The 25994-nt window shown below is 44.2% G+C and overlaps 1 pseudogene; it reads left to right on the plus strand.

Annotated features, from left to right (window-relative positions):
• The first annotated feature begins 4740 nt into the window (after positions 1 to 4740).
• On the plus strand, positions 4741 to 24353 carry LOC147421173 (uncharacterized; annotated as a pseudogene).
• Positions 24354 to 25994: the final 1641 nt, after the last annotated feature.

Below are 25994 nucleotides of genomic sequence, written 5' to 3' on the forward strand. Positions count from 1 at the left end.
CTCTCACAAACTCTCACAGCCATAAGCCCGGTGCTTTCCTGGCAAGACCGCAAATTTCTCGACAACGTGCTGGTCTGCAGGGCTGCTTATGAAGCTGATAAGGTGACAAGGGGCAAGCGATGCCTGCGTGCAATCTCAACACCCTTTTTGACACATCAAAAGATAAAGTAGAGCCACAAGCAAAGGAGTATCCCCAAACCTATGAAAAATCATCAGAATCCAACGGATGAGATCGAGACGAGGCATTTGTGCTTTAGACCATGAAAAGGATGTAGCCGGAAACTATGATGGAGACTTGTTAAAATAGCTAGAAAAACCTTCATATTTCTCTTTTTAAGGGACATAGCCTCTATCATGAAAGGCTTTTAGCATAGCCTTTTGATTTAGTTATGCACTAGTAAAACGGCACCGCCTTCGGCGGCGGCATGACCCCTTTTACTCTCAAGCCTCGTGCTGAACAATCCGTACTATTACACGATCTCCACCATACCAACCCTTGTGGGCGTAGTGTACGCTTAGAGAACGCAAGCACATGTAAAGGTAGTATCACAACCCTTGCGTTTCTTCTCATCTTAATGATTTACCTTCTAGTACGGCCGACGATCAGAGGCTGCCTGTGTGTGTGTGTAATTCCATATCCATCTACTTCAGTCTTGAAGGATCAACCATCAAATCTACATTTGGAGTTTGTTCGACAGTCGTTGCTAATCACCTTAACGTAGGAGGCAGTGCTGGCTATCCAATGTTGAGTACCAACGTCTACTCCCTGTTGGTAGTACTCTCTCTCTCTCTCTCTCTCTCTCTCTCTCTCTCTCTCTCTCTCTCCCTCTCTCTCTCTCTCTCTCTCTCTCTCTCTCTCTCTCTCTCTCTCTCTCTCTCTCTCTCTCTCTCTCTCTCTCTCTCTCTCTCTCTCTCTCTCTCTCTCTCTCTCTCTCTCTCTGCGCTCCAGTTGGAACTTGGAGGATTTGGAGGCTGCGCTCAGGCCGCCGCTCAAGCTGCGCTCCCAGTTGACTCAACTAATGCACTAATGCAGAGACCATAACCTCTCTATCTCACTCTATCTCTCTCATGAATGCGTAGGAGTGCATACGGACACGCCATATACGAAGACTGGTGTGATGGTGCACGGACGTAGGCACACTTACATGGAACCAAGCCAGCCTCGGGGCTCCCTATTAGGGTCACGGTTCACTGAATTGAACCTTGTCCTCACTAAGTGGCGGCAATGAGCAGCGGGCAGCAAATACTCCTTCCATTCGAAGTGTGCAGGCCAGGCAGTGATCAGTAAGTCTCTCTCTCTCTCTCTCTCTCTCTCTCTCTCTCTCTCTCTCTCTCTCTCTCTCTCTCTCTCTCTCTCTCTCTCTCTCGGGCTCAGATAGTCTCTCCTTCTCCCTCTGTCTCGTTGTCCATTTGCGCCACCGCCAGGCTTCAGGGAACAGTGCCAGAACCGAGGTGCTTCCGGCACGTGTGTGTATGTGTGTGTGTGTGGGGCGGGGGGGATCCCTCTGATTTGTGAAAATTCCCAAAATATCCTTCAAATTTCAAAATTTTATAATTTATAATTTATCTATTTTGGCTGGATTGTTCAAGATTTTCTATTCTTTATTCATTTTCGATAATTGGGATCTGTTTTTGAGTGCTTAGCATGTCTCCCTACGTATCCCTCTCTCTCTCTCTCTCTCTCTCTCTCTCTCTCTCTCTCTCTCTCTCTCTCTCTCTCTCTCTCTCTCTCTCTCTCTCTCTCTCTAATCACCCATGCGCCTCTAGTTGCTCATGCAAAGGAAAATGGCTTATGCTAACTAAGTAAAAATGCCGGTTGAGGCCTCGTAAAGCTCCACGTAACACATTTTGGGAATTTTCACAAATTAGAGGGATCCCCCCCGCCACACACACACACACACACACGTGGCGGAAGCACCTCAGTTCTGGCACTGTTCCCTGAAGCCTGGCAGTGGTGCAAATGGACAACGAGATAGAGGGAGAAGGAGAGACTATCTGAGCCCGAGAGAGAGAGAGAGAGAGAGAGAGAGAGAGAGAGAGAGAGACTTACCGGTCATTGCCTGGCCTGCACACTTCGAATGCAAGGAGTATTTGCTGCTACTCATTGCCGCCGCTTAGTGAGGACAAGGTTCAAACCAGTGAACCGTGACCCTGAAAAGGAGCCCCGAGGCTGGCTTGGTTCCATGTAAGTGTGCGTACGTGCGTGCACCATCACACCAGTCTTCGTATATGGCGTGTGCGTATGCACTCCTACGCATTCATGAGAGAGATAGAGCGAGATAGAGAGGTTATGGTCTCTGCATTAGTGCATTAGTTGAGTCAACTGGGAGCGCAGCCTGAGCGCAGCCTCAAAATCCTCCAAGTTCCAACTGGAGCGCAGAGAGAGAGAGAGAGAGAGAGAGAGAGAGAGAGAGAGAGAGAGAGAGAGAGAGAGAGAGAGAGAGAGAGAGAGAGAGAGAGAGAGAGAGAGAGAGAGAGAGAGAGAGAGAGAGAGAGAGAGAGAGAGAGAGAGAGAGAGTACTACCAACAGGGAGCAGACTGTACGAGAAAAATCAATTTCACAAACATACAAATTCCCCTTTAAGGTAGATCCAAAGAGGAAATTTTGTAAGATAACCATTAATTATTGCAATTTTTCTCTTTTTTTTTAATTTTCTAAACGGGTTTTCTCCTTCTTTCCCCCCTTCAACAGGCTTGTTTGGTTTTTCGACCGGCTCAAGGCCTTAGAAGCTGAGGCACACTTTTCTTGAACACTCGAGGCACACTTTCCTCGAACACTGGAGAGAGAGAGAGATAGAGAGAGAGAGAGAGAGAGAGAGAGAGAGAGAGAGAGAGAGAGAGAGAGAGAGAGAGAGAGAGAGAGAGAGAGAGAGAGAGAGAGAGAGAGCACCACCTTCCATCTCTCATGCTAGAGAGAGAGATATCTATAGAGAGAGGGAGAGAGGTCTTTTAGCAGTGCTCAACATTGGATAGCCAGCACTGCCTCCTGCGTTAAGGTGATCAGCAACGACTGTCGAACAGACTCAAAATGTAGATTTGATGGTTGATCCTTCAAGACTGAAGTAGATGGATATGGAATTACACACACACACACACACACACACACATAGAGAGAGAGAGAGGCAGCCTCCGACCGTCGGCCGTACTAGAAGGTACATCATTAAGATGAGAAGAAATGCAAGGGTTGTGGTACTACCTATACATATGCTTGCGTTATCTAAGCGTACACTACGCCCACAAGGGTTGGTATGGTGGACATTGTGTAATAGTACGGATTGTTCCGCACGAGGCTTGAGAGTAAAAGGGGTCATGCTGCCGCCGAAGGCGGCGCCGTTTTACTAGTGCATAACTAAATCAAAAGGCTATGCTAAAAGCCTTTCATGAGAGAGGCTATGTCCCTTAAAAGAGAAATATGAAGGTTTTTCTAGCTATTTTAACAAGTCTCCATCATAGTTTCCGGCTACATCTTTTTCATGGTCTAAAGCACAAATGCCTCGTCTCGATCTCATCCGTTGGATTCTGATGATTTGTCATAGGTTTGGGGATACTCCTTTGCTTGTGGCTCTACTTTATCTTTTGATGTGTCGAAAAGGGTGTTGAGATTGCACGCAGGCATCGCCTGCCCCTTGTCACCTTATTAGCTTCATAAGCAGCTCTGCAAACCATCACGTACAAGGGAGAGAGAGTGCCTCTATGGATGACCAAGAAACTGGCCCTTCATTGACTGACCTCCCTCTCTTCGCCAAGCAATTAAAAACGGATCTCAATTCTAAAAAAGGGATAAAGCTTAAAAAACCTGGAATAATCCAACCAAAATAGATACATGGGTATTTTGAGAATTTTTGAAATTTTAGGGGTTCCACAAATTAGAGGAATGTTTTGGTCATTTTCCCCAAAAAAATCCCCTCCCCAAAAAAACCAAAAACCGGGGGCTCTGGCTACCCGTCCCTCCATGCGTCAATGTCGATGTTCAAACCTTGTCTTGCCCCTACCACGCGAGACTGCCCCCTCTTGTTCCCTTTTTTTTCCCAAGAAATCAATGAAAGAAAAGTTTTCCTTTGTCTTTTCTCTTTCTCTTAGCCCAAGGGATTTGCCTAGATTCTATGTAATAAAAACGTTGGTACTACCTACTCTCATTCATCGCAAGGTGTTTATTTTATAGGAGTCACTTGCTATGTGCTCAGTTTACTAACACGTGGAAGGGAATCTATACTTATAGATAATGGGGAAGGGAATTCCGGTTCCCCCCTGCCATGTGTCAAGTTGTGAGGCCTCAGGCAGGCTCATGCTGAGAAGGTTCAAAAGAAAGTTTTAAAAAATCCACCGCCAGCCGCCTCTTGAGTAGGAGAGCTCGGCGAGAAGGTGATCAAAGCGGGCAAGCGCTCATGCGCGCGAGAGAGAGAGAGAGAGAGAGAGAGAGAGAGAGAGAGAGAGAGAGAGAGAGAGAGAGAGAGAGAGAGAGAGAGAGAGAGAGAGAGAGAGGAGAGAGAGAGAGAGAGAGGGGGGGGGGGGGGGGGGGAGGTCTTGCTCCATCATCTTCGTCATCCTCGAGAGAGAGAGAGAGAGAGAGAGAGAGAGAGAGAGAGAGAGGTCCTCATCACCTGCGGCTTCGTCATCCTCAAGAGAGAGAGAGAGAGAGGTCCTCATCAACAGGCTTCGTCATGCTCAAGAGAGAGAGAGAGAGAGAGAGACGTCCTCATCACCTACGCTTCTGCTCCTCCACACCGGCTGCACTCCTTAATGCATGCACTATCCTCAACACTTGGGGTGATTGCGGCTCTGCTCCTCACCTCACCAGCTGCAGCAGGTACTGTGCATTTGCTCCTCACCGTCTGCAGCTCCTCACCTGCGCATCGGCTCCTCACGGATGTTTGCGACTCCTCGACACCTCACCGGCTACTATGCAGCTCTCTCTCTCTCTCTCTCTCTCTCTCTCTCTCTCTCTCTCTCTCTCTCTCTCTCTCTCTCTCTCTCTCTCTCTCTCTCTAGCTCGCTTTGCTAAAGCCCTGCACTGACGGCGACTACCCTGTGTGCCTATACCTAAAGCCATGCACTGTCGGCGACTGCCCTGAGAGAGAGAGAGAGAGAGAGAGAGAGATGGAGAGAGAGAGAGATGAAATGAAATGAAATGTTATATCAAACGTCTCTGAGAGAGAGAGAGAGAGAGAGATGAAATGAAATGAAATGTTATATCAAACGTCTCAGAGAGAGAGAGAGAGAGAGAGAGAGAGAGAGAGAGAGAGAGAGAGAGTGAGTGAGAGAGAGAGAGAGAGAAATGAAATGAAATGTTTTATTTAGCCCTGCACAACTGCCGACAACTGCCCTGTGTCCAGAACGTCTCAGAGAGAGAGAGAGAGAGAGGAGAGAGAGAGAGAGAGAGAGAGAGAGAGAGAGAGAGGGGGGGGGGGGGGAAGGGAGGGAGCGAGAGCGAAAGCGAAAGCGAGAGAGAGAGAGAGAGAGAGAGAGAGAAATGAAATGAAATGTTTTATTTAGCGTCTGAGAGAGAGAGAGAGAAATGAAATGAAATGTTTTATTTAGCATCTGAGAGAGAGAGAGAGAGATGAATTGTTGTTGCTGCTGGTGTTGGGGCACGTGGAGGGGTGGTGCAGGGTCATGCGGGGGACTGCGTTCAGAGTCCAAGACTCCAAGCCGGCAGTGAGAGAAATGAAATGAATGTGTGTGTGTGTGTGTGTGTGTGTGTGTGTGTGTGTGTGTGAGAGAGAGAGAGAGAGAGAGAGAGAGAGAGAGAGAGAGAGAGAGAGAGAGAGAGAGAGAGAGAGGAGAGAGAGAGAGAGAGAGAGAGAGAAATGAAATGAAATGAAATGCTATATTAAACGTCTTTGGAAGGCCGGCAGTGAGAGAAATGAAATGTTATATTAAACGTGTGTGTGTGTGTGTGTGTGTGTGTGTGTGTGTGAGAGAGAGAGAGAGAGAGAGAGAGAGAGAAATGAAATGAACAAAAAGAAAAGGAAATCTTGTCTATGTACAAAAAGAAAAGGGAAGTGTAAAATAGCCCTGGCTGTGAGATTCAATATCTCCAAAGATAAAGAAATTGGCAGGTTTTGATGAGAGAGAGAGAGAGAGAGAGAGAATGAGAGAGAGAGAGACACTGTATTATTTATTTAAGTAGAGTCAGGCACAGGGCTTGTCGGTCCAATAGGGAAAGGTAGAGTGATCGCCGATGAGAGGCGCACTCTAACAAGAACATGCTAGGGTTAGTTGGCTAAGCATGGGCGCCCAAGTGTGAATGGGGTGAGCTCACATAAAAGCCAATTAAACCTAAAATTGAGTCATTCTCTCATTGTGCAATAGAAGCTGCTCTTGCTCCATCTCCACCTTCTCCTTCACCATCTCCTTGTGTGTGTGCGTGTGAGAGAGAGAGAGAGAGAGCGCGTGAGAGTGTGTGTGCGATCAAGCGTTGCAGCGGCACCACAGCGGCGAGGCGGTTGAGCACGGCGTAGCGGCGTCTCCCTCTTCTTCGCGGCGAGGAATCCTCTACGACAGGAGCATAAGGCGATGAGTGACACACCTTTGCCCTCTTTGAGCTTACTAGTTAAACTAGTTGTGTGCTTGGAGCCATCTGCCACTCGTACACGCTGTATCGGCAAGTCCCTTGCTTCGACAGTGCGGCAAGGAGCGCACATTTTTGGCGCCGCTACCGGGGAATAGCCCTGCACTAAGCCCAAGAGGCACTTTGTGCTTCTTGTATGAGTGGTTTGCAGTAGGAAAGAAGAGGGAGAGGAAGGCGTATTTTTTCTGCAAGTTGTTAATTCTGGTTTTCTGTTGCGCACAGTTTGCATTTTCTGTGTTTTCTGCTGCGTACATTTAGTATTAGTTAGACAGTTAGCAAAATTCTGTTTTTCTGTTTACACACAGTTAGTATTTCTTGCTTTTTTTTGCATTTTCTGTGTTTTCTGTGTTTTCTGGTTTGTGCACAGTTAGGCGCACAGTTAGTTAATTAAGTAGGTTAGTAATTAGGTGAACCACTGATTAGCAGGTCAGTAGGTAGGTGGGACAGTAAATAGTTAGGTGAGGTCAACGCGCACCAAAACGCGTACCAAATAATATCTCCAAAAAAAAAAGTTTAAAAAAAATTAAAAATTAAAAAATTAAAAATTAAAAAAAAAAACGAAAAATAAAAACGTGAGCGAGGGGGAGGCTAGATTTTCGAAAATAAAAAACGTGAGTTATAAAAACGGACGGGTTGGGTTGTATAAAAGTTAGATCGGGATCGGGATCATTTTCCCAAGCCCAAGCCCAAGCCCAGGCCCAGGCCCAAGCCTCAGACTTATGATATATACTAGAGTCACTCTTATATATATACCCTACTCCCTCAAGAGAGAATGAGAGCATGTGGGACAAGTCCTCCACTCTCCTCCTTTCTCTTCCCACTTGCACCCTTAGACTTTCTAGTTTGGGCCTAGTTCCCTACTGGAAATTGACAGTTTTAGGGATTCCGAGGGCATAGAGTGACCAAACGGAGGGCTGTAAAGCACGGCACGACCCTCTGACCGATACGCTCGTTTTGAGCTATCACACGGCCCATTCCACGACACGCTCAAAAAAATCTAGCAAAAAAACAAACAAAAGACACGCTAAAAACTAGTCACAAGGCCTCCTAGAGCAGCTTTTTGACACCTTAGGGTATCAAAAGCACATGCACTTACGCTCTGGGCGGGTGCTAGAACACGAGCATATTGAGGGTGCCTCTGTTCATACGGACACCCATTACCCATCCACGATAAGCTCTAGACCCTCAGCGGGGACACAAGGTAGCACCACCCAAGACCCTAAAATAGCCGCTAGTGATTCCTCCTCCGACTCAGAAATCATGGAAGCATACCCTAACCAAAACACTGAGAGAGAAGGCCATGCACCTCCCGAAGCTCCACAGCCTAGTACTAGTATGTTTAGCCGTTTCATGGAAACATTAGGTAGAGCTACTCGCTCGGAACCTGATGCAAATGAAGCACACGAAGGGGGTGGGGAAGTGGACTCTCCTTTCACATCGCACGTGGACCCCACACCCCCAAAGAGTGTCCATGTGGATATCCTACCAACTTCTTACCAAGAAGGCCCTGTTGAGCTGCCTCCTTCAGAAGTTCCCTCTAGAGTACCGTTGGTGGCAAGTAAAACCACGGGGAGCAACATTGCTTCTACCTCACAAGAAACCGTTAACACGTCGACTCTAGAAGGATTGTTCATTAATGATCATTGGACATACGACCTCCACACTGAGGTGTTGACGGATCTACACTCTGGCCACGCCTACCATGTAGGATGGATAGAGATTGTACAATCCACCTCTAGTGCCACGAGCATCGAAGATCAACAGAAAATGATCTATAATGTTATCCATGGCATTATTCAATTAGAAAGGCAAAACCGAGGGGTAAATATACTCTCAACTGGCCCCATGAGATTTCTGGATACGAGCAAGGCTCAACAGCCTACTCTATCTCAAATGGAGACTCCTCTAATGAGCCCCATGGACCCATCTTACGTCATTTCACCTGGGGTCTCTATGCAATCTGAGCCTCCGAGCGAAAACTTTAGCTTCCCTAACTTGGCTCAACCCTCTATTAAGGAAAACACAGTGCTCACTCCAGGGATAAGCCTGACAGAGAATGTACCGATGACATCTACGGTTAGCGCAGTGCCACTACCTAGTGTCGTAGTACCTAATATGGGGCCTCGACCATATGTGCCTCTAGCCCCTTATGCACACATGGCCCCCACACCTCCAATTGTACCACTTGCTTATGCTCCTCGAGTGCCGCTCCCTAGCCCTTATCCAAGTGGACCTATGCCCGGTTATGTTCCATATCCTGCATCATCCACACATATGCCAAGACCGGTACCCGTTCCTCTCCCACATATGATTCCAAGAGTACCTCCACCGGCCCTGCCTCCTCACATAGGTGACTTGGCAGCGTTTGCTCAAACCATAGGTCGATCTATCGCGGAAAATATGCGTCATGCTTCTGATAGAGAGCCTAGAAGTAAGGCAGTACAAATTGCCAAACTCACGCAAAAATTCAATGGGGACGAAGATGCTAGGAAACACATTGAAGTGTTTGAACAAGTATGTGATTCCTTAGGGGAACGCAACGAACTACATAAGTGCAATGCCTTAAGCTTGACATTAAGTGGGAAGGCTGGAGATTGGTATAGGACCCTAAGGGTGGACGAGAAAACAATCTACCCTACCCTTCGAAGATTGTTTCTAAAAGAGTACATACGAGAAGGTGTGCTTTGGGGTGTAGCATCTCAGCTATAGAAGGCCGAACGTAAGGAAGGAGAGTCAGTAAGGGACTTCATTAGTCGTCTAAAGCACTTAAACTCTCGTTGCCCTGTAAATGAGCGCTTCAACAATAACCAACTGCTTGATCGATTCATTCGAGGGTTGAGGAATGAAGGAATCTATAATGGACTAGTGATTAGAGGTATCACAACTTGGGAAGATGTCACTGCCAATGCAATCCAATTAGAGGACAACTTGATGATAGCAGGCATGAGGGTGTCTACTGACACGAGATCCACTAGCTCACAAGCCATTGAGTATGAACCCATGACTGCAAAGCCCATTGCCAATGAGCCAAAGGTATTTGAGACATTCTTGACAGACCTCACCAAGGCAATCCAAGAGTCTCTTAAGGATAATCGACCCCCTCAAAATAGTCACATGTATCCAAGAAGGGAGCAACAATGGTGTTCCATTTGCTTAGGTCCACATAGCACTAGTGAGTGCCCTACGTTTAGAGTAAAATTTAATGGAACTTGCAACGCATGTGGTAGGTATGGTCACCAAGCTAAGGATTGTTTAATGATCAAACGTATGATGGCAAATAGACCACCTGTAGCCTACACGGATGCGCCTCGAGCTCCTGTATTGATGCCTACTCCACCTGTTGAGCAACTACCGCAACACATGGTCCCTAGACCTCAAAATGTTGTACAAGCTACGCCGTTACCACCTCCTGTGCTAGGACCGCAGCCCCCGCATCCAAAAGTCGCCCCTATGATCCAAGTGGGTTGCGAGCCATCAAATGCTTATGCAGATGGTTGTGAGGAGGAAATAGACACTAGTATTGCCTACGGACTTGATACATTGGAAGAATGTCCTATATACTACATGGAAGATTGTTGGGGACAAGTCAAGCCGGTTTATCAAGCTGCTGCTCTCGCATCCAGAGGTCAAAATATCAACACCCAGGCTAGGAGGCCACCTCTTCAATGCTACGAGTGTGGTGGACCACATCGAGTAGCGGAGTGCCCTATTAGGCTGCAAAAGAATGCTGCACAGATGCAAGTGAATCAAGGGAGCACGTCTGCAATGCCAATACTCACATGTAATCGTTGTGGCATAGATCACTTGATTGCCCAATGCCCCTATAACCCAAATGCGCCTAAAATCACACCCCTGAATTTGGTCGAAATTGCTAGTGTGACATCGCCAATACCACCCGTCGCACCCGCTTATGCGATTACACGGTCCATGCTTCAAGGGCCAGGACATATCCTCGAAGAGAGAGATACCGCGTCAATTATCCAAGCAAAGAAAAAGAAGACACGAAGGAAGAAGTCGCAGAATACGGAAAATTCAAAGCCAAGTTCCAAAACAAACATAGGAACAGGAGATGACCCCGTGTATATGAATGACCTCGAGGATGATTCAGATTCAGTCGAGACAATGGAGACTAGAACCAATACCACAAAGGGAAAGACCGACAAAGAAAACCGTAACATGGAACCAAATGAAAACCGAATGAGAGAAAACCATAAAGAGCCTCTGAAAACACCACAAGTGTTTCCAAATCCAATCCAAGACCCCCAAGATAAACCGCAGGGGCAAAAAGGGAAAAATCGTAAAAAGAAGATTGGGACGTATCCAAACCCAGTAGACGAGATTGAGCAGGTGAAACATCTAAGAGGTTTAGTGGAGGAGACTCAAAGGAAACTAGAACCAGAACCCATGCATATCAAAATTCATGACACAGTGTTTCCCACGCAAGTTCATCCACCCCACATGAACCATAGACCGTTAGCCATATCTAGTATCATCCAAGAAGGGAGTGAGGACGGGACATCAGAAAGTGAGCATACACCCTTCTTGTTGGAAAGGATGTTTAACGAAGGAATACCTGATCCCATTGAGGAATATGAGATTCCATCCTCACCAGTTCCTAGTCAAGGACCTACACCCTGCAAAACGCCAATGAATGTTGCCAAACTAGTGGACTTCATGTCTTCTGAGGTCCGAACCACGATCATAGCAAAGCTGTATGGAGATCCTGAGTTATTCCTTGCACTTCGAGCATTCCTTAACGGAGAGCTACGAACGGGATTACCGCAGTTTGCGCAACCAAATAGGCCTGACTCGATTATGATTGATGAGGAAAATCATGTGCAATCACTTGACTTAGATGGACACGAGTCTGTGATCGAGGTACCCATTAACGAATTAGGGCAGTATTTTGAAGGCGACGAGTCTAATGCGACCCTACCCATCACTACCAAGGGATTAACTATAAAGGGAATTCTTGATGGTGGTGCGGGAGTTAGCATCGTTACAAAAGATTGTTGGGAATCCATGGGAAAACCCCGCCTCAGTGTTACTAACATTGTGGTAAAGATGGCAAATGGTACCATAGCCAAACCTATGGGGATGCTCAAGGATCTTAAGATCAAAGTTCTAGGATACAAGGTGCGACATACGTTCATTGTAATGGATTTCTCTAAACACCTTATGTCATATGAAATGATTTTAGGACGACCATTCATGAGGGAAGCACAAATGGTTCACGATTGGTCTAAAAATCATGTCTATTTGCAATTCCAAGACTCTGTCCTTAGAGTGGATTTGGTGACTGGTAAGGTACACCCCTTAGGGAGTAAAACCATTATTGATCATCGCTCTGACACCACAGTTCACTCGGCCCCACTACAATATTGTTACACTTGTAAGAAGGATACAGACATTGGCCAAGATTCTCCTTATATGGATATCCTACCTGGGATGACTGAGTCGGACAATGTGGATTGGGTACACCTAGCTGCAACCATAGATACCTGGGGAAATAGAGGAACCACTTGGGTCACACCAGAGGGGGAAGAGGTACCACAAATTGCACCTCTGAACATGATAAGTGCCATACATGCATCTTCTAAGGGCAAGGCAATTGTGGACCAATCTGACAGTGACACTGATAGCTCAATAGAAGACTTTGACCAACACGACTTGGACACTGACTCCCAGAGTGAAACGGATTCTGAATCTCATGAATTAGAGAGTGGAGCAAGTTCACAGTCAAAACATTCGGAAGGATCGAGCACATCAACCGATGATAGCTCCTCCGAGAGTGAAGAGGACACCAACGAGGACTCCTTTAGTGAGCCAGATCTAAATGCAAATCAAAAGCAGGTCTCAAATAAGAAAAAGAAAAACCTTAAGAGGCGTCGATATCGAGCCAACGTACGTGCTAGGATAAACAAGAAGAGATCCTCAGCAGAATGGCTCAGTTATATAGGAGCATGCGATGCTCATCGAAAATTGGTAGACAATTGGGGTGAATATCTCCAAAATGTTATGTGGTGTAGACCACGACCCCATGACATAGCCCAATTAGAGATCATAGACAAGCCAAAGTTGAGCCGCACTGCAAGGAGGCGTCAAAACCAAGAGTTAGCTCGACAACACAAGAAAGCAGAAATGGAAGCACAAACCAACGCACAACCAGAATCCACAGACTTGCATCCTGCACCAGAACATTTCAAATCTTACACCACAGGGGAAGCAAAGGTTGTGTACACAAAAGCCCAAAGAATACCTATCGATGGGAATAATGGAATCTATGATGGTCCGGCAATAGTTAAAGAAATAGAATTAGCCGACCCCGGTGAAGAATCAAAACCTGTTTTTATTGCCCAAGACCTCACAGAAGTTGAAGAGGCGGTCCTCAAAGAGCTTCTCAAGGAATTCAAGGACGTATTCGCTTGGACATACCATGATATGAAAGGTGTTCCGCCTTCTGTGGTCCAACATACAATCCCTATGATTAGCACTGCGAAGCCCGTACAACAAAGACCCTACCCGATGAATCCTAAGTACGCAAAGATCATTCAAGAAGAACTAGAAAAGCTTATCAAATGTGGGTTCATATATCCTATTGAACACTCTGAATGGGTGTCGCCAATAGTTATCGTGCCAAAAAAGAATGGGAAACTCAGGGTGTGCGTGGACCTCAAAAAAGTTAATGCAGCTACTAGAAGAGACCATTACCCCCTACCATATTCCGAACATGTACTCGAAAGAGTTGCAGGCAAGGAAGCTTATAGCTTTCTAGATGGGTACTCAGGCTACAACCAAATCACGATAGCGCTAGAGGACCAAGCTAAAACTGCCTTCATCACAGAATTTGGCGTGTTTGCATTTCGTGTGATGGCTTTTGGCTTAACAAATGCCCCTGCTACATTCCAACGATTAATAAACACTGCTTTTAAAGAATATTTGAGAGAGTTTTGTGAAGCTTTCTTAGACGACCTTTGTGTTTACTCTTCTTGGAAAGAACATCTATCATGTTTGCGGAAGGTGTTTGAAAAATGTAGGTTATATCGTATCTCATTGAACCCGTTCAAATGCCAATTTTGGGTCAAGCATGGAGTTATTTTAGGGCATATAGTATCCAAGAATGGTATCTCAACCGATGAGAGCAAAATTAAAGTGATTCTAGAGTTACCACCACCAACCAATTACAAGGGAGTTCAACGGTTCATGGGACACGTGGGTTATTATCGACGGTTTATTTTATTTTTCGCTGAGATAGCACGTCCTTTGTACAAGCTTCTCATTGAATTTAAATGGACTGAAGAGTGTGACCAGGCCTATGAACAATTGAAGAAAACACTAGCAAGTGCTCCAATTTTAAGGACACCTAACTGGGATGTCATTTTCCATGTGCATATTGATGCATCAAACTTTGCTATTGGGTGTGTTCTCACTCAACCAGGAGAACATAAATTGGACTATCCCATTAGCTTTGCAAGCCGTCAATTGAACGATGCTGAAAGGAACTACACCACTACAGAGCGAGAAGGTTTGGCAATGGTTTATGCAGTAAAGAAATTTCGCTACTACCTTCTGGCAAACAAGTTTGTATTTTATGTGGATCATCAAGCGTTGCTGTATCTGGTAAACAAGCCATGCTCCACAGGAAGAATCACACGATGGTTGTTAATTCTTCTTGAGTTTGATTTCACGATTGTAGTGAGACCCGGTAAAAGGCACGTCATGGCTGATCATTTGTCTCGCATACCCAATGGTGAAGCCCCTACAGGAGTTGATGATGAATTACCCGATACTTCCCTATTCATAGTTGAGACTATGCCTGAATGGAGTGAGAACATTGTTAACTTTTTAGTTAATGGTTTTCCACCCAAGGAACTTCGTAAGGATATCGCTCGAAGGCTAGTAAAAGAATGTGAACCCTATTGTTTGATTGCCGGAACCCTGTATAGATTAGGCAAGGACGATATTCTTAGGCGTTGTGCCCGCGAGGATGAATATTTGTATATCTTGCAAGAAGCACATATGGGCATAGCAGGAGGACATTTTTCAGGGGACCTGACTGCTAGAAAGGTGCTGCAATCAGGCTATTGGTGGCCAACTTTATTTAAGGATGCATCACTTTTTACAAAAGGGTGTGATGAGTGCCAACGTTACAAGACCACACAGCGCAAGGAAAGAATGCCCTTACATCCTATTAAAGTAACCCAACCATTTGAAAAATGGGGCTTAGACTTTGTAGGTCCAATTAGTCCCGCAGCTCGCAACACTCAATCTCGATATATTCTAGTTGCTACGGACTATGTAACAAAGTGGGCTGAAGCTAAGGCTTCACAAAAAGCTGACGCGAGGACAACAGCTAAGTTTCTTTTTGAGAACATTATCACAAGATTTGGTTGCCCTTTTGAAATTGTTAGTGATAATGGTACCCATTTTATAAATGAGGTAATAAGAGAGCTTACCACGACCTTTATGATATCCCACCATAAGTCTACACCTTATTACCCGCAAGCTAATGGACAAGCCGAGAGCACCAACAAGACTCTAATCTCTATTTTAACCAAGACGGTAGAAGCTCATCGCACTGATTGGGATTTGAAGTTGACATCTGCTCTATGGGCTTATCGTACTGCTTATAAAGTGGCTATTAATTGTACGCCATTCAAAATGGTATACGGCCAAGAAGCGGTTATGCCTTGGGAGTTTGTCATTCCTAGTCTTAGGGTAGCTTCGCAAGAAGGATGGAATGGTAACCCCTTAACTGAGCGTTTGTTTATCTTAGAAAAACTAGACGAAGAGAGACAGTTGGCTGTGCAAAATGCTCTTGTGGAAAAGGATAGGAGAAAGAAGTGGTTTGATCGCCATGTGAAGGACAAGGATATCAAAGTTGGTGATAAAGTCCTTATGTATGGAGTACGTAAAGAGAAGAAAAAGTTGAAATATGCTGGTAAAGGACCATATAGAGTATGTGAAATTACCCCACAAGGTACCCTTCGTGTGGAAACTCTTGATGGAGTTGAAACCATTGGATTCCTCAATGGGAGTAAATTCAAAAGATATTATGATCCTTTAAGCCAAGAAGAACTACGGGCCATTCATCAAAAGAAGGCCGCCAAAGCACAAACCGAGTTAAACAAGATACAAGCTCAAGTTGAGGCTAAGGAGCGACAACAACGTATAAAACAAAAACGAGAGGCTAACCTTGGGGTCACAAATGCATTCCACGTGGAAATCGAAGAGGATGGGTTGGACTCTGACACACCTCTACGATACCCCATTGAGTTAAATAGTGCCTATGGAAAAGTGCTATATAACGCCTTATTGGACACGGGTGCTAAATACAATCTGCTATCCTATGGGGTGTGGTGTCAGTTAGGGAAGCCACCTCTATCTGAGAGTATTATCCAAGTCAAGGGTGTCAACAAGAAAAAAACTGCGGTTTTTGGAATCTGGCACACTTCTGTCAGTTATGACAATGGGGTGGTAGCTCAAGACTTTTTGGTCATGCCTACTGGAACTATGGAGGGTAATATAAACCTAGGCCGCACGTGGATGATAGCCACCAAATGCACTATTGATTGGGGGACTGGGGGTGTTACAACGCAAAAACCAACTCTTAGCCCTACCACTCAAGCCATAGTCCCTGAGATATTGCCCAAGGAAATAAAACCCAAGACATTGCATGTCCAGGAGGTTGAACCATACGTCCCCATAGCCCAACTCTCTAGAGCTTCAACTAATGTAGTTGAAAGAAAGCTTGAGACACACAAGAACCATCCTAATATAACAGAGAAAACATACAAGTGGGTCCCTAAAACCTCTGTAGTGAGCATGGTTGATGCAAAAACACGGAAACCTAGTAAGAACCGTACCACTCACTCCAAGAAATGTAAAGAAACGCTGCGTTGGATTCCTAAACGACTATTGGAAGCCCAAGGATACTATGAAGGAAATGATCAAATCTGGGTGCCCAAACGTAAAGTGTACTCTTACCTGTCACCTGGCCCATGTAAACCCAATCCTGTGGCTCCAAAACAAATTGAAAATCGCGGAAAGGAAAAAATCATGGAATGTTACACACCCGTTCTAGAGCTAGTTTGGGTACCAAAGAAAGAACGATTTGTCCCACCTAGCTCAGGAACAGGGAAATCAAATGAAGCTTCTTGCTCTTCATGTAGTTCCTATATCCAAATAGAAGCTTCGACACAACCTCCACCTACCACTGTACATATCCATCCAAGCACGAAAGAGTTTGCACCTTCCGGGGTAAGTTCACCACCTACAACAACGTTGCAAATAAAATCCTGGGAGAGTACCTTACCACCCTTACAACTTGACGAGGCACCTAGGGTAATAGAAAACTACTGGCAAAAATCCTCACCTATTACCAACTGGAACAATTGGTTTCAAAGGGTGACAAGCTCATTTCAAACGGTATGATCTACCCAAGGAAGGGGGGAGTGTTTGTGGACATCCATCATTCACTTGCTTCCCTCTCAACCTTTTTCCCTGACCTCTTAATCTCCGATCTTAGGGAATGTATATATATAGCCTTATACTCACAAAAAAACAAAAATAGTAAAGAGCAAGAGCGCCTAGCAATGAGAGAGCACCCTATCAGATCTTACATATAAGTCCAAATTCACCGTGTCAAGTCAAGCAACACACAAAAACAACTCTTATGTTTTAAAGGCCTAACCAAATCTATCTGTCTTGTCAGAAATGGCTACTTCACCAGAGGCATGCACTTCTATTTTTGATGAAAGGTACCCCTTGTCTTTTCAACAAGTGTTCTACGTATGCTACCCTATACTTTCTTGCGAATGGGATTTGATAGAGAGCCTTGCATGTGAGAGAAATTTTGAGGAGTTAGAATGGCTGATACGTCTATGGCTAACTAGTGATCCCTACCCAGTGGCGAATGTGTCTCCAATGGCACATGCTTATTCTTTTGCACAAGATGAGTATCCACGCATCACGAGGTTCTTGATTAGCATGCTTGCACAAGAGGATGATGAAGAGGAACTAATAGAGACCGAGGAAGACTATGGCCTCACGGACAACGATTTTATTTATCTAGATGATGAGGATAGAGGCCTAGCCTTAGGGTGGCCACCCGGTTTATATAATATCCTCTTTCCTTGATTCTAAAAGGGGTGACAGATAGGTAGGTTAGGGGTCTAGATTGTGTTTTGAGTTTGTTTTTTAGGAGTTTTAATTTTTCCCACTGATGTGCCTCCTAGAGGTATTGTTTGTGTTTCCTAGTGTGTACAGGAGCGTATTGCTATTGATAGGATTTGGATCTTCATGGAACCTTCAAATCAAGCGCGACCATCAACACAAACAGGTGTTTCTTATCCATTAGCATTGCCCTTATCTTTTTTGCATCCATGTTTGTCTGCTTTGATTGTGATTGGTAGCATACTATTCAGCGCGTTGGCTTAGTATCCAACATTTAATTCAATGCAATCTTTTGTCATAATCACTTGTTTAGGTGTAAAAATCAAGCAGTCCGACTAAGCTAGTTTGACCAAGCTAGGTATTAGAAATCTTCTCTTAATACCATGGGGAATGCCTTCCTAATAAACAATGGTTACTTAGGTTCTTAATCCGATTTAGGCAGCATTGTATGAAATGTACTAGGGCTTTCTAGTGGGCTTGACCCTATTGACCTTTAGCTTAAGTATTATAAAGGGAGTTTACTAATGTGATGAGCCTGGGGAGGGTAACAGTGTTATATGACCCCCCAAAGTTACAAAATTAAAATGATGAAAATGAACAAACAAAAAATCAAAGTGCCACAATGTAAAATTTTAAGCTGGAAGAGAAATCTCAGCTTGATTTGGTACTTCACTCACATGTATTGCCTACGGTACTAGAGCCCTAGAGGTTCCCAGTGTGGGCGCTTTTCCTTGAAAAGCAAAAAACCCAAGGCATACAAAATAAGCACACACATCATAATTGAATCAATGTGAAAAGACCTTGGGGGGTCAAAGAAAAAGTAATCAGTCAGGCGATGATTTCATGAGAAATTCCTTTTATGGTAGCTTAACTACAAGGTTTTCTAGATATAGCCTCTAGTCAGCCCTTGAACATGAATACTTGGCTCTCGCGATTAAACAACTTAATTGACCACAGAAAATTAAGAAGCTTACCCATGGTATTAATATTCGATCTCTAGTGCTTTTCGACCGTCAAATTAGCGACCCCAGACTTGTTTAATTTTTTGCCTTTACATCTGTTTATGCATTTGATTACATTGCAATTTAATGTTCATTGCTAACAAATTGTTTGAAATTCTTTTACCAATCAATGTGTCTACCTAAAACTGCATATGCTTTTTAAGAGAATGCAATTACTGTGCCAATGTTGTTTGATTTTGCAGTGACTGAAGAAGGCTAAGGACATTCATCTCAAATGCTCTTCCACCTCGACGAACCAGCTTCAACTCAATAGCTTCCGAGGACGGAATCTACATCAGGAAGGGGGGCATGTTAACCCTCACGGCACACGGACACCTGATCACCTACGATGGACGCGTATTATGTATGATTTAGAGTCAGGTACCGGGCTTGTCGGACCAATAGGGAAAGGTAGAGTGATCGCCGATGAGAGGCGCACTTTAACTTGGACATTCAAGGGATTAGTTGGTTAAGCATGGGCGCCCAAGTGTGAATGGGGTGAGCTCCTATAAAAGCCAACTAAACCTAATTTTTACTCATTCTCTCATTTGTGCAATTGAAGAGTGCTCTTGCTCCATCTCCATCTTCTTCTTCTTCTTCACCTCCTTGTGTGTGTGTGTGAGAGAGAGAGAGAGAGAGGGAGAGTGTGTGTGCGATCGAGCATTACGAAAGCACGACGGCGGCGAAGCGGTTGAGCGCGGCACGACTGCAGCTTCTTCTTCATCGCGGCGAGGAATCCACCACGAAGGCGAGCGTAGAGCGGTGAGTGACACACCCTTTGTTTTCTTGAGCTTGCTAGTTTAGGCTTGTTGTGTGCTTGGAGCCGTTTGTGGCTCGCATACGGTGTATTGGCAAGTCCCTTGCTTCGACAGTGCGGCAAGGAGCGCACAGCACAAAACCTGTGCTACAAACCTCTGTCATAAAACGAGCCAGCAATGCAATCAGAGTGACCACCTGTGAGCGCATAAGCGGAAAACCTATCCGCAAGCAACAAGTCAATGCATGACTAATACCTTACGAGCACTGTCACAACATGCATAAAACTCCTGGCACAAATCGGACAGAGTCTTATTTGTATGGGGACTAAGTCACACCCAAAACAACAAAGGAAATAAGATGCCAAATCCTATGGCAAACAATCTGGGAGTAGCTCAGCCAGATCACTGAGCATACAAAGAGCTCCCGCAGTGTACATACATGAGCACAAACCGGCTAACAAGACACTTCCATGCATGAAATCGAGTCACTGTAGTACATCTGCCATCTAAAGAGAAGTCACCTGTACACCTGTGGCAAAGTAAGATACCAAAGCCAGTCAACAGGACACTACAACACCTCTGGAACTGAGATCCAGGAGACTAGAGCGTAACAGCTCTCCACAATGTCATACATAGCCTGGCAAAGCACAAAACACGCTCTATGCCAACCCGGCTTCTAGAGAAATCTGTAGTGCAAACCCTATACCTGTACTTCGTCTCTCTGCTGCGAATGCGAGTAGGGCTGAACTGAGAGCTCACCTGAAGCTTATCGGTAAGCCACCGTATGGTTGTCCGCTAGCTCCATTGCTCTCTCCGCAAGCAAACTGCAACCCTCTCCTGCAAGCTCCGAAACTGTTTATGGCTTCAAGTTTCCAAACGCTGCTGAGCAGCGCGACACACACACTAGATTGTGTGTGTGTGTGTGTGTGTGTGTGTGTGTGTGTGTGTGTGTGTGTGTGTGTGTGTGTGTGTGTGTGTGTGTGGACACTACACACACAAACCCCTTTGCAGAGAGTGCACAACGTTGCTTGATTTGGTCTTCAAAAAACCTCTAGCACTGCAGTTTTATTTTGAAGCAATTCCCCCTACGCTGCTTTTAATTTGAAGCTCTTGCTTTGATTTGATGCAGGTTGTTGTAGACCCCCCTTGAATCTTGCTCCGAGCCTTGTGCAAGCTCTCAACTTTTGCTAGTCGATGTCCAAGCTTTCCAGCTATTTCTGTGCTTAAGCTTGCAATCGATTTGCCATCGATTCCGTGCTCGTGGCAGCTTCAATCGGTTCTCAAGCTACCCAAAGCTCTGCAGAGTCGACAGATCTCCTCATGCACCAAAGCTCTGCTCACTCTCAAGCTTTCAATTTTCTATATGCAGAATATCTCATGCCCGACTCACCAAGCCCCAAAGCAAGCTCACCTCTCTACGAGGTCGAGGCTGCCATAGCCGAGATCCGCATGCTCGCACACCGCAAGCACACTCGTATCGCTCCCATTAAGACCGCGCGCGCAACCACACACACACCGTCGTCCCTAGCTCTGATACCAATTGAAGGGGATCGGGGAGCACCACAGACGGAGAGTGAGAGAGAGAGAAGGAGACACACACGATGTGGGTGGGGAGACTGTGAAGTGGCAGCTCCCCCTATACAGTATACTCACTATAAGTATAGGGTAACAGTGGGCGGGCGCCCATGACCTGGGCGATCGGTCAAGGCACATAGGCCTTAACCCCAACACTATCTTAATGCTCAATATGCATGAGCATCTGAGGCTATCTGGCGTATACTTGGTTTTCACATGCATAAAGAGAAACCTGACATACAACAGCTCCAAGCTCACTTGCCTCATCAAAATCAAGTCATCTTCAGCGAGACGGAGCAACTGTACAGACTGAGTGGTTTGTTGCAAATCAACAATATCCAGAGGCCAATGATTTGTTGTACATAGACTTCCCAACAAAGTAGGTTTGGAAGCCAGCAAGTAGAACATGGACTCAAAGACATATTGGTGACATGATTGGAAGAATGTACCACATTGTTCCCAATGATGGATATTTGTACTATTTGTGTATGTTACTCAACATGTGCAAAGGATGTAAGTCTTTTGAGGATATTAGAACCTTCAATGGACGAGTATATGACACATTTAAAGAAACATGTAATGCACGAAGATTACTGCAAGTTGATGATGAATGGTTTCTTTGTTTGGAAGAAGATTCTTTTCAACAAACAGGGCAACAATTGCGCCTACTGTTTGTAGTCATTTTTGTTTTTTGTGATCCAATACATCCTGGTGCATTGTGGAATTGCTTCTGTAAGGAGCTTTCTGAGGACCATGTATATCATATGAGGGTTCACACAAATGCTGCGAATATCTATGAACACATGGCTCAAAACCAAGCTTTGTCAAACTTAGAGACAATGCTTCAACACTATGGAGAGAGGCTCTCGGATTATTCTGGAATGCCCCAGGTGGATCTCACACTGCCAATTATGAGTGAGCATGGAGTGCTTGCTGAAGAGTTCATGTATAACAGAGAGGAACAAAGAGTATTGTCTGCTCGAATGGAATCATCTTTCAATGTTGGGCAAAGGGAAGCTTACAATCAGGTTTTACAAGCAGCTAGCATGAGCAGAGGGATTGTTTTTTTCTTGGATGGGCCAGGTGAAACAGGAAAGACTTATCTCCATAATGCATTGCTCTCTCGGATACATGGAGAGTCCAAAGTTGCTTTGGCATGTGCATCTTCCAGTATTGCAGCACAACTTCTCGACAACGGAAGGACTGCACACTCTAGATTCAAGATCCCTATTGATATAACTTATGAGTCCACATGTAACATTAAAGTAAACAGCCAGCTTGCTGAGCTATTGCGAATGAGTTCACTGATCATATGGGATGAAGCCCCCATGGCTCATAGACACCCTTTTGAGGCTCTTGATAAGACACTAAGAGATGTCATGAAAAATGACATGTTGTTTGGTGGAAAGTTTCTCCTCCTTGGTGGTGATTTCAGACAGATATTACCTGTTGTGCGTAAAGGGGGAAGAGAAGACATTGTTAATGCATCTTTGTGCCACTCATACATTTGGCAACGTACAGAAATCATGCATCTAACACAAAATATGCGAGTGGTCAATTGTTTTAGTAATGTTATTGAAAGAGAGTTTGTGCAATGGACACTTGATATTGGTAATGGCCATGTTTGTGATGGGGACATACTTGATAATGTGGCTTTGCCGGCCTGCATGATGCCACCACAAAATAATTTGCAAGCATTGGTTTCTTGCATATATAGAGAACTTGAAACACAGACTTGCCATGCAACCTTTTTCAAGGATAGAGCAATTTTGGCTCCACGGAACAAGGAGGTGGATGCTATAAACAATTTGGGCTTGCAGCAATTTCCTGGTACTTATAAGGAATATGTTAGTGCAGACTTAGTGTGTGAATCAAATTGTGATAGCATTTTATTCACAAGTGAGTTTGTAAATAGTTTAGATCTTGGGGGAGGTTTTCCACCTCATGTTTTACAACTGAAATAGAATGCTCCAGTTATGTTGCTTCGCAATTTGGATCCAAGAAGTGGTCTTTGTAATGGGACACGCTTGATTTGTAAGCAATTCCACAGCAAAGTGATTGAAGCAGAAATCATTACAGGGTCACATGCAGGAAATGCAGTGTTCATTCCAAGGATTGATTTTCTCATGGGATCTAGAGAAGGTCTCCCTTCTAATTTGAGACGCCGCCAATTTCTCCCACGTTGTGCTTTTGGGATGACAATCAACAAGGCGCAAGGCCAAACATTGGGAGTTCTTGGATTGTATCTCCCAACACCTGTTCTCACCCATGGTCAACTGTATGTGGCAATGTCTCGCGCAAGATCCTCTTCAGCCATCAAGGTTGTGGTTGGTGATAGTCACTTAACAAGCGTTAGTAGACATGGAGATCAAAGAACATACACTTCTAACATTGTCTACAAAGAGGTGTTGCAATTGACCTGTCCCCTGCCACCCCCTTGCCATGGGGTTTAACGTGGTTGGATATGTTTCATCCAATAAAAAATCACTGTGACTCTCACAACTATTTCTTTGTCATTTATAAGCTTAGTATATCTTCTTATGAAACATTGTGTAGCCTCAAGCAAGGTATATTCGCTGAAACAATTGACTAAGATTTATTAGTGCTGAGAGATTTATGATTCATGTGCTTTTTGATGAATTTCTAATCCTTTATGTATATGTATGAATGAAAATGGATCCTAACGCCTCTATGACTTACACACTAGGGAGACAACCTCGACACGTCCGACGTAAAATATTGTATATGTGTGTTTGTGACATTTCGATACTTTAAAGAATTTAAATCTCACAGTCAATGATTATGTATTAGATCCACCATTATGGAGGGGTCCAATCATAGCCATGCAGGTGATTCATCTACTCGAGGACTTGGATGTAGCAAGGTAACAATTTTGATGTTGATATAGTAAAGTAATAGCTTTTGTGTATCAAAATATCTATCTATATTAATAGCTTTTTGTTTGGCTATAGATCACAATATTACCCAGAATTCTTGATGGCGGGTATATATCATGCTTCATATGATCCGAGCTTGTTGTGCTACATTCAAGTTTCTATTTAGAGAGGATTCAAAGCACGTGCCACCATTGCAGAGTTAGGCAGAACCCGTCCAATTAATGCTATGTTTGCTCAGAATCTTAGTCTCGGTGCTTGGTTCCTACGTGTTTTTGTGTTAGGATCTCTTCCTCCATTGATTGGTAGATGTGTTTTACATTGTGGGCCATGGATGGTTCGATACCGCAGCATGGCATGTCGTAGGCTATGCTTTTGAGCATATAAATCTTAAGTCTCTACGCATGTTATATTTTTTGACATGGGAAATATCACTTACTCTATATATGTTAGTGCAAAGTTAGTTTGAAAATATGTTGTGATGACTTTTGCAAAGATTCAAATGTTGTCCATCTTATAAATTTTAAACACATACAGTACCGCTCTCTCTCTCTCTCTCTTATCGAGAGAGAGAGAGAGAGAGAGAGAGAGAGAGAGAGCCCAGTTCATGGACAATAGAGAGAGAGAGAGAGAGAGAGACAGAGAGAATCCACCCAGTATGTAGACAAAGGAAAATGCTCCAAAAACACCAAGGTTTAGTGTAATCCCACCTAAAAATTTTGAGATTTACCTCTACATTTTAAATTTGAAGGAGGACTGATGAAAGAGTGCCCTATAGCCCTGATGACTGAGAGAGAGAGAGAGAGAGAGAGAGAGAGAGAGAGAGAGAGAGAGAGAGAGGGCACCAGAAGAGGGTGGCTATACTAGATTTTAACTCCTTCAACGGTGTACACACACACACACACACGCAGAGAGTGAGTAAATATTCATCTGTTTTTATGAAATTTGCCAAGAGCAAAGAGCTTGAGGGTAATAGAGGCCATGCCGCCGCCGAAGGTGGCGCCGTTTTACTAGTTAGTGTTATAATTTAGAGGTTGTCATTGTGTGCAGAGTACTCTCACATGAGGTAATAAATTTGCAAAATATAATATAAGAGGTCAGTTTTAATTAGTTCAGTGTTCGATTTTGACATGCAGATATTTTCTAACCTTAAAGTGAAGATAGGTAGAAACTTTTTTGCCATGTATAGAGCTATCACATTATGCTCTCACTCCAATTACAATTAAAAAATATCATGTTAAAATATATTGATATTTAATTCTCTTTATTTGGATTGCTAGATCTATCGTACTGTGTGATCGTACACGTGCAACAACTGTAGATAGATAAGCGTTCAAAGATCTATCGTGGAGTGTGAGAATATTATGTTCGCACTTCAGATAGATATGGCACTCGTCAAAGTGGTATGAAATTGATTATCATGTTGTATTGAGAATCAATTCCAAGACTTGATTAATATTTTCGATTATCGTAATGTGCGAAAGTCGTAAGCTTCCACTTTGAATAAATCTATAAAGTGCAAAGTGAAATAATGTGATTTATGTAAATTGTTTCTTATAACTGATTAAGATTATCGATTATCGTAATGTGTGAAAGCCAAAAGCTTGTTTTGGTCTTTGTGCATGACCCCCAATCCACAACGCCTACCTAGACGCCCTTCTATCCAAAATTTAGCATCATGTTGCGGAACTACAGGTCATTGCGGAGGTACTCATGCGCATGTAGATACTTTAGGGTTTGAAGAAGAGCATTAATTATCCGCAAGATGTTACTTTGAAACAGCTCTATTGTTCCTTCAGTGGTTACATAATCCCGAATGGCCGATTGATTGCCATCTACACTACACTCTTTTATCCACTGCTCTACATGGCCGTCATTCCAAAAATGTGAAATGAGCATTGGATGTAACAAACCTGGACACTCCAAGTCAAGAATCTACCATGACAGCACCAATAACCTGTCATAAAATATCATATCTAACCAACCCAAATGATTTTCTCATATTAAATTGATCACTTAA

The sequence above is a fragment of the Adiantum capillus-veneris genome, chromosome 28 (genome assembly GCF_014529385.1).
Source record: "Adiantum capillus-veneris isolate H3 chromosome 28, ASM1452938v2, whole genome shotgun sequence".
Lineage (NCBI taxonomy): Eukaryota > Viridiplantae > Streptophyta > Polypodiopsida > Polypodiales > Pteridaceae > Adiantum > Adiantum capillus-veneris.